Consider the following 10,461-nt stretch of genomic DNA (forward strand, 5'->3'; position numbering starts at 1 on the left):
TTGATTATAATTGCCACCCACAAGCTTGTCGCCTGCAGGGAGTCGCAAGTTAACTACATCTCCCTCCTCCAGCTGCAGAGTAGCACCACTGGACAGATAGGTCATCCTTCCATCAGTATCATACTCATACAAATACATGATCCGCTCTCCATTCTTATACATCATGATACGCATATAGCGTGAAGATGGGTCATCTCTGACAGTGAATCTGAAGTAGTAGACTCCCCTGACTGGAGCTGTGAAGAGGCCTGTTGTGCTGCTGTAGGCCTGTCCAACATTGGTGATGATAGTAGTGAAGACCAAGTTCAGCTCAGTGTTCCCAGCCTCTAAGCCTCCAATCAGAGCTGCTGAGAAGGCCACCTTGGGTGTGATCTCTTTCTCCAGATTCACTACATCAGTCTCAGTAGCTGCCAGTCTGGTCTTCACTGCTGCAGTTTCCATCTTCAGGTCCTCCACCTCAGTCTCACTGGCAGACAGTCTGGTGTCTTGTGCTGCATTTTCCTTGATCAGGTCCATCACTTCAGTCTTCATGGTGGTCAGGTCTGTGTGTTGTGCTGCAGTGTCTTTCTTCACATGCTCCATGCCGGTCTCAGTGGCCACCAGTCTCTTAGTCTGTGCTGCAGTTTCCTTCCTCAGATTCATCACTTCAGTTTCACTGGCAGCCAGTCTGGTCTTGAGCACGGCCACCTCTGTGTGTAGAGCATCATTCTCAGCCTCCACTTTCTGTAGGTCATTCTCCGTTTTATTCAGTTCATCGTCAATTCGGTACAGCAGTATTTGGGTGTTCAGTAGCTCATTCTGATTGACAGTCAGCTGTACTTTCTGCTCCATCACCATGTCTCTGAGTTCCCTGAGCTCTGTGTATATATCTACTTGCTCAGTAACTGCAGCAGCAGCAGCCCCAGTGCTCTGGCTCTCTGTCTGAACCTCAGTCTGGGTACTCTGAGTCTGAGCTCCACACATGGAGAACAGCAGCACCAGCAGTGGGATGACGACCCTCATCTCTAAAATCACTCTGTCTCTCTCACGTAGTAGGCCTACTAATAGCAGTAGCAGTAGTAGCAACAGATGGGTGGCTGTTGTGTGTGAGTCTGAAGCTGTGTCTCATTTCAGGGGCTGGATGCTTCGGAGCATTCGTGCTACCTAGCACCGGTCTTCTGTGACCGCATAGACCCGACCTAGCTGGACCAACGGTTTTTTAAACGAGACGGTCTAGCCCAAAAGAACGGCTCTGTTACGTCATGAGTCCGAGCTTGGCCTACTGATCTGTCAAACTCATGTAGGCTACGTGAAAAGCATCCTTTCAACACGCCCATGTCATCAAAACATGTTACATTTAACTCATAGGCTACAACAGTACAACATGCTACTTCTGACTGAGAACAATAATCTATTCGATGTTTTATTTTTTATTTAGCAGACGCTTAGAATAACATTCAGTGCAGAGGAAACGCTAACAAGGAATTAATGTGGCATAGGCTAGGCAATGCCAATCTTATTTTATTATAAGACTAGTCAAAACAGTGATAGGAGGATAGCCTATATGGCCATATTCTATGCTTGCCTTGTCCATCTCCAATTTAAAATAATTTGTTAAACCATCGGCTAAAAGCGGCCACACAACTGTCGCATTAGGCTACTTTTCAAGAGATGGCTATTTCAAAGGGAGTTGGATATAGCGTTCATGTGAGTAGCCTTGTCCTTTTTCTTTCTAGCCTGGTTAAAACCAAACTTTACAGGTAGGGTACAGATGGGCATGGCTAGCGTAATTGCTTTCGCTGCTTGACATAATTTCAAAAACATCGGAGGGAATATAACAGGAGTTTAGATAACTGGCTATGGAATTGCAGGATAACGAGCTGTGATCAGCTGATGTGAACTTATGCTGGTCGTTTGCAGGCTTAAATGCATAACTATTGGACTTCGTCGTTAACTGACCTAGCTTGTAGCTCCATTGCAACGTTGACAAACGTCATTGAGGCTCAGCTGATGATCATATCATGTTATCCATTTAGCAGAAGTTGATCGTCTCTTGCGCAAGTGCTGTTTGTAGGTTTATATCATGTTTATAGGCTATCTCTTTTCATATCTCGATCATGCACAAAGCATCACATGCATTTGCCACATAAAATAGATCGACAAAGTAGGTTACTCTATTGGATTGCCCTGAGGAAGACCCGCTCCTGTTGAAGGGCAGTCTCATATAACGGCAGAAGATGCGCTCTCATATGTCGAAACGCGCTGACTTTATCCAATGAAATAAAGGATTTTTAAAAATGTTTACACTTAATCGGTGTGCCTCGGACCTCTGACTAGCCTACTGCCTTCTACAAACTTTATCACCAAGAAACTTTACATAGGCTACAGGACAGTCGCAGTTTGTTTCAATTCTATTTTTGTCCGTTCCCGAAGAGCTGTTTTTTACTTTAATTAAGCGACCCAACGCAACACTCCTTCTCTCTCTCTCTCTCTCTCTCTCTCTCTCTCTCTCTCTCTCTCTCTCTCTCTCTCTCTCTCTTTCTACGTTAAGCATTCTATTATTGCAGGTTTACAATTAGTGATCAGACTTGCTGTCATTAGGCTTAGGCTACTGATTATATAGCCTACACGAAAACTATCTCCAGCGGCATCGTGTGTGCAGGCTGTGGTTAATTCAGGCTACACGTTTTTCTTGAACTGATGGAATTGTATTTGCTAGGTTAATTTGCTAGGGACACATTTGTAATCTATCAAATTTAATCTAGTTTCCATTAGGCTAGATGTCACCAACAAATCCTTTAAGAAACATTTGGTGGATGTCATTCACCCTTGACTTTACGCAAACGGCCATCAACTAACATTACGATCTTCTAGTGGGAACCAATTATAATAGACTAGCCTAGGCCTACTCACTAGTGATTATCTGAGCATAATGTTAATTGGCATATGACTTGATAAACCATTTGAAAGTGAAAGGCCAATGTTTGAGCTTTATTTAGGAAGTGATTATTTTGATAGCCTACGGAAATCGGCGACATCGTGTAAGCATAGTTCACATTTCAAAAAGTTATTTTGAAACTGAGACTTAACTGAAAATATATAATAACTTCATTTAAATATTATTATAATGTTTATTAATGTTTAAACGTGTAGGCTACTCCTCTGGCGACTATCTCGCCAACTCAATGAAACTCAATGAAACGTCATAAACATATCCAGGGGCGGAGTGGTAATCGGGAGATTCGGGACATTTCCCGCCAGGCCGGCCGGCCTATGTTGCATTTGATTTGGCCCATGACAGGCCTGAGCGGCCGCTAGTAGCCCTGCATTTTTTTTTACTATCATAAGAGTTTATTAGATGAATTTCAGTCCCCTAAGAAGTCACCCAAGGTTAATTCATGCAACTGAGGAAGCCAACAACTATATAAACCATTCAGTTGCGATATATACCTTAGTCATGGTTACCTTACATATTAATTACAGGCCTATTCATCTCAGTTCTCTCTCATCAGTGCATTAGTATGTAGCCTTTGGGTGTCTTGATTTAATTGTTCATATATTATTAAAGTGTTATTTAACTCTTTTGGTCACAAATAAATTCAAAATAGAACAGCAAAGCCTCCTGGGAATCGCAAATACGTTTGCTAGGTCAAGTCTATTACAGAAATGTAGGGGGATAGATGAGCGGCCCCTCCTTTAATGGCATGGCCCTTTAGCCTGTATTAGTGAACGTAGCGTTTTGATAGTGAACGGATTAGCAGGTGCTTACGTGATTAATATGGAAGGCAAGAAGAGGAAAGACGAGAAAGAGGGGACTGAAAAGGGCAGAATTAAGAAGAAGCGACTGCTGGAGGAGCATGCATCTAAATGCTCAAAACAGATTTATCCGTAGCCAAGTCCACGGCCATCAACGAGTGCAGGTAAATTTGACAGAATGAAAAACACTGACACAAAGCTCAACTACGTTACTATTGCTAGACGGAAAATATCACAAGCTAGTTAACTCATTTACATTTCAAACGAATCAATGGCTTAGCCTACAGTTTTTTTCAGTGGCTAACATAGCGTGAATTGTCCAAACAGTTGTCACATTTTCAAAACTCTAAGTCTCCCAACTAGCACAGCATCCGTCTTTTGTGGCCATACCATTCACACATTTCATGTCGTTTTCGCACAATATGTAGGCAGTGAACCATCCTTACATTTTCTTAACAGACAAGTTATACCTCTTAACAAAATTATGGATCGTTTTTCTATTATTTACAGATGTTAACACACAACACCCCACAATTAAAACAATATTCCAAACCTTAACGTCTGCTTCTGCAATGGTATCAGTTCAAAAACAATATATCTCAGCTGATAATAAACAAACAATTGAATAATTGGCACAAGGATGATTTATGTTGGGTATGGGGCCAACCACAGCTGATTCCAGTCTGTCTTAGACTCAGTGGCAGGGGTTATTTCTCTCTATTACATTTACACTTGAAGGAGGAGGTGATGTTTTTGGAAACAGAAACAGAAAAAGACAAATACTGTAATATATGGATGAGGAAGAGTAAGAACAAGGGGCCCAGGGAGAAGAGCACACCCAGTGAGAGATGCAGTGAGAGGTGCAGTAGGAGGTGCAGGAACAGTTAGAGAAGCAGTGAGAGGTGCAGCAGGAGGTGCAGGAGCAGGCCCAAGGAGAGGGCAAGGTAGAGATGTAAGAATGCGTGGTGCTGGCATTTTTTTGGTTCGGTAGGGGGCCGGTGTGGTCAGAATATTCCCGGTGGATTTTTGTGTCCCACTCCGCCCCTGAACATATCGAATCTTGGTGGCCAGGTAGGCCGCGAAGCATACATCCCAGAGCCATATAAAGAGAGAGTTGCGACAACTCCATTGACGCTAATGTTCCATATTTTCTCAACAATAGTTCCCGGAAGTTAGGATCGAACACTCGTTAACAGACTGTAAAAGACGGTTATTTTATGATTCTAACGAACAGTCAAAATCGCTTCCGGGAACTATTTGAACTACTTAAAGTTACACGAACCACGTCACAAACCAAATTTTCTGTACCCGAGTTGTCGCAACTCTCTCTTTATATGGCTCTGATACATCCGATGCACACTCCGTTCCGATGCACTTCGAAAAGAAGGGTGGGTTTGTCGGCCGGATTCGAAGGAGCCCTCGGAATGGGACAGTACTAGGCGCGCCACTATGACGCAACCGGTCTACGAATCCGGCCTTAGAACCACGCAGCCCCTGGAATGAGACACAGCTTGAGTCTGTGAACAGCCTCTTTTTATACCTTAGTTTGTAATCATGTAAGCGTGAATATGTAACTTTTTTAGGTTATCTAAGTCCAGGGACACTGATCAAAATTAGTAAATGCTGAGATGCTTTTTTTCCCCTCCCGTACGTGTATTCAGTTATCAGTTTAGTGTTGTGGGAAAATTCCTACCCCTCAGCCTTCATGACAGGTGGGGCTTCTTGTCCTTATTTCACCCCAGACTCTTTAGTTTGAGTCATGGATTTTAAAAAAGTATATTTTGTGAATAAATCTTAGGATCCAGTTTTCCCAGTTCTCTGTCTATGAATAAAGTTACAGGAAATCAACAGAATGGTTACAAAAGCAGGAGAAGATATGGAAAATTAGACATGTTTCATGGGATCAGGTAAATATATAAGTATTGGAAAAGGAAAATTCACAAAGACTGACTTCCTAGGCAATGCTGATATTTGAATTGTACTAAACTTTGTTTATTTATTTGTTTGATTAATATCCATTACTGCTCCAAATCTGTTCATTCACTCAGAGCAGGTATGTGTGAGGCCGTTATCAGTGGACACGTGGTCACTGTCAGCATGGAATATGCGTATGGCCACTGAGCTGACCTACGCTGTTGTTATGATGACCACCTTAAGGAATCATTATGAGCAGTTGTAGTATCACCTCCTCTGTGTGTTCCCATGTTCAAACTGATATGCATGACATATGCTAATGCTGGGTTTGATGGGTCATATTTGTATCAGTAGTGATTTAAACAGATCATCTCTCCTCAGTCCTCTCACTCTGCCGTTGCTGCTGCCATTAGGAGCTGTAGTCATGTTGCACCCAAAACAGTTACAGCTGTAGCAGTGGGAAGAAATGATAAGTTTAAGCAGACTATGATAAGTTTCTCATTTAATTAAATGTTTTAATTCAACCTGCATGTGTGTTGTGAGAACATGCTGGCTCCCTTCCTTCTTTGAGTAATATTGAGACACCTCCTTTGTCCCTGGAGAAACGTGTTTGCTGCAGAGTGCCTGATGACGCTGACCCCAGCAGGGGTAACAGCACAAACATGGCCTAGGACTAGGTGAAGAGGGGAAGGTTCTACCTGTGCGCTTAACACACGTGATTATTAGCTGATTTACCTGGCCTTATTAACCAGCCTCAGCTGATTAAGTTAATGGTTGGAAGCCTTTACACCTCTGTGTGTGTGTGTGTGTGTGTGTGTGTGTGTGTGTGTGTGTGTGTGTGTGTGTGTGTGTGTGTGTGTGTGTGTGTGTGTGTGTGTGTGTGTGTGTGTTAAGGGTATAAGAAGGGACTTCAACTACAGATAAACTGGGCTTGGGTATAATTCATGCACATATTTTTCTTTGATCAGCTTCGCTTGTGGGCCCTCTACCACCCTCTCAAATGTCAAGCACGGCGTCAGAAACGGGGATGACTGTCCATCTTCCCGTGGCCTCAGGAAGACTACAGTGCAGCTCCTACTCCACCCCTGCAATCAAATGTCAGTCTCTCTGCTACCCACATCACTGAACTCCTGACTGACTGACTTACTGAAACTTTTTAACAATGTTCCAAGACATTACAGCAGTGTTTGCCATGTTACATAATGCAGCAAGAATAATAGCTATCTCTCTATATCCCACAATACAGCAAAACCCAAAGCACAGAAAGACCCCAACGACTACTTCCCTTTGCCAGAGCAATTATTGATATAACGATTAATTATTAATATCATTAATAATTAATCATGTAATCTAATCAACAGCAACAATCACATATATAATCAACAGAAACCATCACATATGAGATAATCAGATCTACTTACTATGGATCAGGATTAATAGCCAATCGGAAAAGAACATTTCTTGTCTCCAGGAATTATGTGACTGACCAACTGATTTATCCGGCTAAAAACCCTTGGAATCTGGTGCACAAGTTGGAGGTGACTAGAGTGAAATGGATAACAGCAGTGTGACAGTGCTGCAGGAGCTGTACTGAGATGCCCTGTTCGGCATTATGCAAAAGTGCAACAAGCTTTCTCACTGTCACAATGAACAATAGACAATCTCACTGGACAATGTGTGACACGAACAGGAAGTGTGCATTAATTGAAGCTTCTGTTGCTGACTGCAGCCCCTAAACCTCTAAGCGTATATATTCAATGTATGCGCTGATCACCTTTGAATGGAGGCTCTCTAGCACTCAAATCACATTTCAAGTACAGCATCAGACACAGAGGCCTGAGAGTCTTACTGAGGGATTGATTACTGTGCACCTCCAGCTCCACTCCTGCAGTAAAATGCTTAACTCCTTATTCTGTTCCCCTCATCAAACAGCACTCTTGGCCCCGGCCGTGGCGCGACTTGCTGGGGCACCTGCCCCACACGCCGGTGACCCGGGTTCGATTCCCGCCCCGTGGTCCTTTCCGGACCCCACCCCAACTCTCTCTCCCACTTGCTTCCTGTCTCTCTCTCTACTATCCCATCCAATTAAAGGCATAAAAAGGCATAAAAAAACAGCACTCTTGACTGACTGATTGAAACACTTTGACAACGCTCCAAGAGTTTTTGCACAATATACCAAATCCATAGGCCTGACAAAGAGCAACGTTTCACATGATAACTGTATTAGTGTAAACCCAGTTGACGTAAACAATCACAGCAGTTATCACAGCAACTTTAATGGACTTGATTTAGATAGTTTATCCAGCCAAGAACTTTTGACTGTTTGGAAAGTTGTGAGGTGAGTGACTAGAGTAATCTGGTCCAATGCAGTGTGCTAGCAGTTCAGGGCAGTCACGTAATGGGGTTTCATAAACAGCGTGTCCCATCGGGCCAACGTAATAACTTTTCTGTGTGTGTGGTGAGCAGGAAGTGAAATGGTAAGCAGGAAGTGAAGTGGTAAGCAGGAAGTGTGTAATTACTGGAGCTGCTGTCGCTGATGGTGTCCTGGCTGCTGCCGCGGGAGACCAGCGGAGTGATGGAGAGCGACGCAGGGCAGGACGCCGCCTCCGCGTGCTCCGTCAGCCCGGGGAACAACGCCGCCGCCGCCTCCGACTGCACCCCATCCGGGCTGGGCAAGGCCTGGCACATCAGCGGGTATGGCCTCTTCCAGTGGGAGATGCCAATGGCCACCTGGCCCTCCGGGTCAAACCCTGCAGGGGGGAGAGGAGGGGGGGGGAGGTGAGAAATATGGCTCAAGACTCCCTAAGTGTGAAATCCAGTGATGGTGTCTCGTCTCCTGGGTGCAATGCAAGCGATTACGGGAGAAGTGTGATGTAACAAAGACATATTTCTAATCGCCAGCCAACGAAATTCCGTTGTGAGGACGAAGGCTCAGACACAAATTGCTTGAGATGAAAATGAAATCTCCACAGACGAACGCCACTGCAACAAATTGGATTAAGGGCAACAAGACTGTTCCATTTTAATTCAGTTCTATAAAGCACGGAGGCTACTGTACACAGAGAACTGTCTTCTCACTGCCTGATCAGATAGTGAATGCTGTGTGGACCATAGCTTCCAAATGAGCTCTATTAAGTCTCCTCTCACTTGACCTAATTGGGTCATGTTGCCCAATTGAACTGGCATGCATGGCATCTGCTGTGTGCACCTGCGTGCCTGTTTTAGAACAACCTTTCGGAATGATCCAAATGGTCTATTGGAATATCAGCAATATCCCTGGTGGAGTCATCAGGAAATACAAAAACTGCCCAGAGAGCTCTCAGAGGAGCGAGAGGGCCGCAGTTTTACGCCCTTCTGCCACTCGCCACGCTCTCCACGCCAGGGTCACGTCCACACAAGTCAGAGCTTTTAAAGAATAGCTCACAGGACTTAGCAACCAATCTGGCGCGCCCGTTAAAAACTCCATTTTTCTTTTGCTTTCTTCCTGCGATCAAACAGAATAATAGCTCTGTGTTGACCTTACTTACCCACTGCTGACAAAACTATTCTAAACCACAGACATGCCTTTTTAATCATTACGCCAGTGAGGACATTGATTCCTTTAGAAGCCCCAGCATTGTGAAAGCCCATCGATTCTCCCCCCCTGTCTCTACTCAAAGCAGGGGGAACATTTTAAGGAACCTGCTGTATATCTTAAAATAGATCGATCTCTGCTGAGTACAAGGATTGCCTTTAATCAGAACCCAGAATGCATCTGCATTCAGCCAGTGCCTAAATCTGACTGTGCTCTAGCTTTTCAGTTTGAGTGAATAGAGCACTGAGGTCGACTGTCAAGTCTGTGCTCCAGTGGTGAATAAGGTACCAGGCAGATGTGCAATTATGATTCTGGCCTTTCAAATTAAACTTCAAAGTACACGCCAGTTTGGTTTCTACAGACCACAACAAGTGGGGAGATCAATCACCGATCACTTTTAGGAAGTTAGGGTTGGGTAAACCTTAAATCAAACATTAAACAGGGGAATACGTTTTAAATTGAGTTGTTCTGGTCTGTTCACCACCACCCTTTCATACACATACTCACACTTTCTCCCACCTCACCTTCCAGTAAGGTAGCTCAGATCTCTTGTGAAAGCTGATTGTCTCACACAATTACTCAGAGTCTGAGAGTGGCAAAAGCAGAATCCTATGCTTTTGCTATCACTGTTAGCCTGCATGTGGCCTGTATTGTGCCAGAACTAACTACAGTAATTTCCCGCATATAAGCCGAATTGTGTATAAGCCGCAGGAGAGTGTTTTATGCAAGTTAAAAGAAACAAAACCATATTAACACCATATTAACATTCATCTGGACAACTCCTCTTCAGTTGACTTCCTGTCCTTACTCTCCTCCTTTAGTATAACACGTGTTCACAGTCCTCCTACTCACAAGGCTGGTAAGGATCTTGATATGATTCTGCTACGTAACTGTACTGCAGACAACGTTTGGGTTAATCCTCTACATGTATCAGATCATTACTTCATTAGATTCTCTGTGCGTCTCCTTGATAACCCTACAGTTCCTGCTCCGACGATGTCATTCCGACGGAACCTCAGAAGCCTCTCAAGTGAACATTTTGCAACATTAGTAACTTCTGCTCTACCTATTCCAAGCTCATTCTCATCACTTGAGGTTAATGATGCTACAGACACTCTTTGCTCTACACTGGCATCCTGTCTGAATGCAGCATGTCCTCTTTCCACAAGACCCACTCGTTCTAAACCTCGCCATCCATGGCTGACAAACAGTATACGCTCAGTACGCAAGGAACTTAG

Source organism: Sardina pilchardus, chromosome 17, assembly GCF_963854185.1.
Source record: "Sardina pilchardus chromosome 17, fSarPil1.1, whole genome shotgun sequence".
Lineage (NCBI taxonomy): Eukaryota > Metazoa > Chordata > Actinopteri > Clupeiformes > Clupeidae > Sardina > Sardina pilchardus.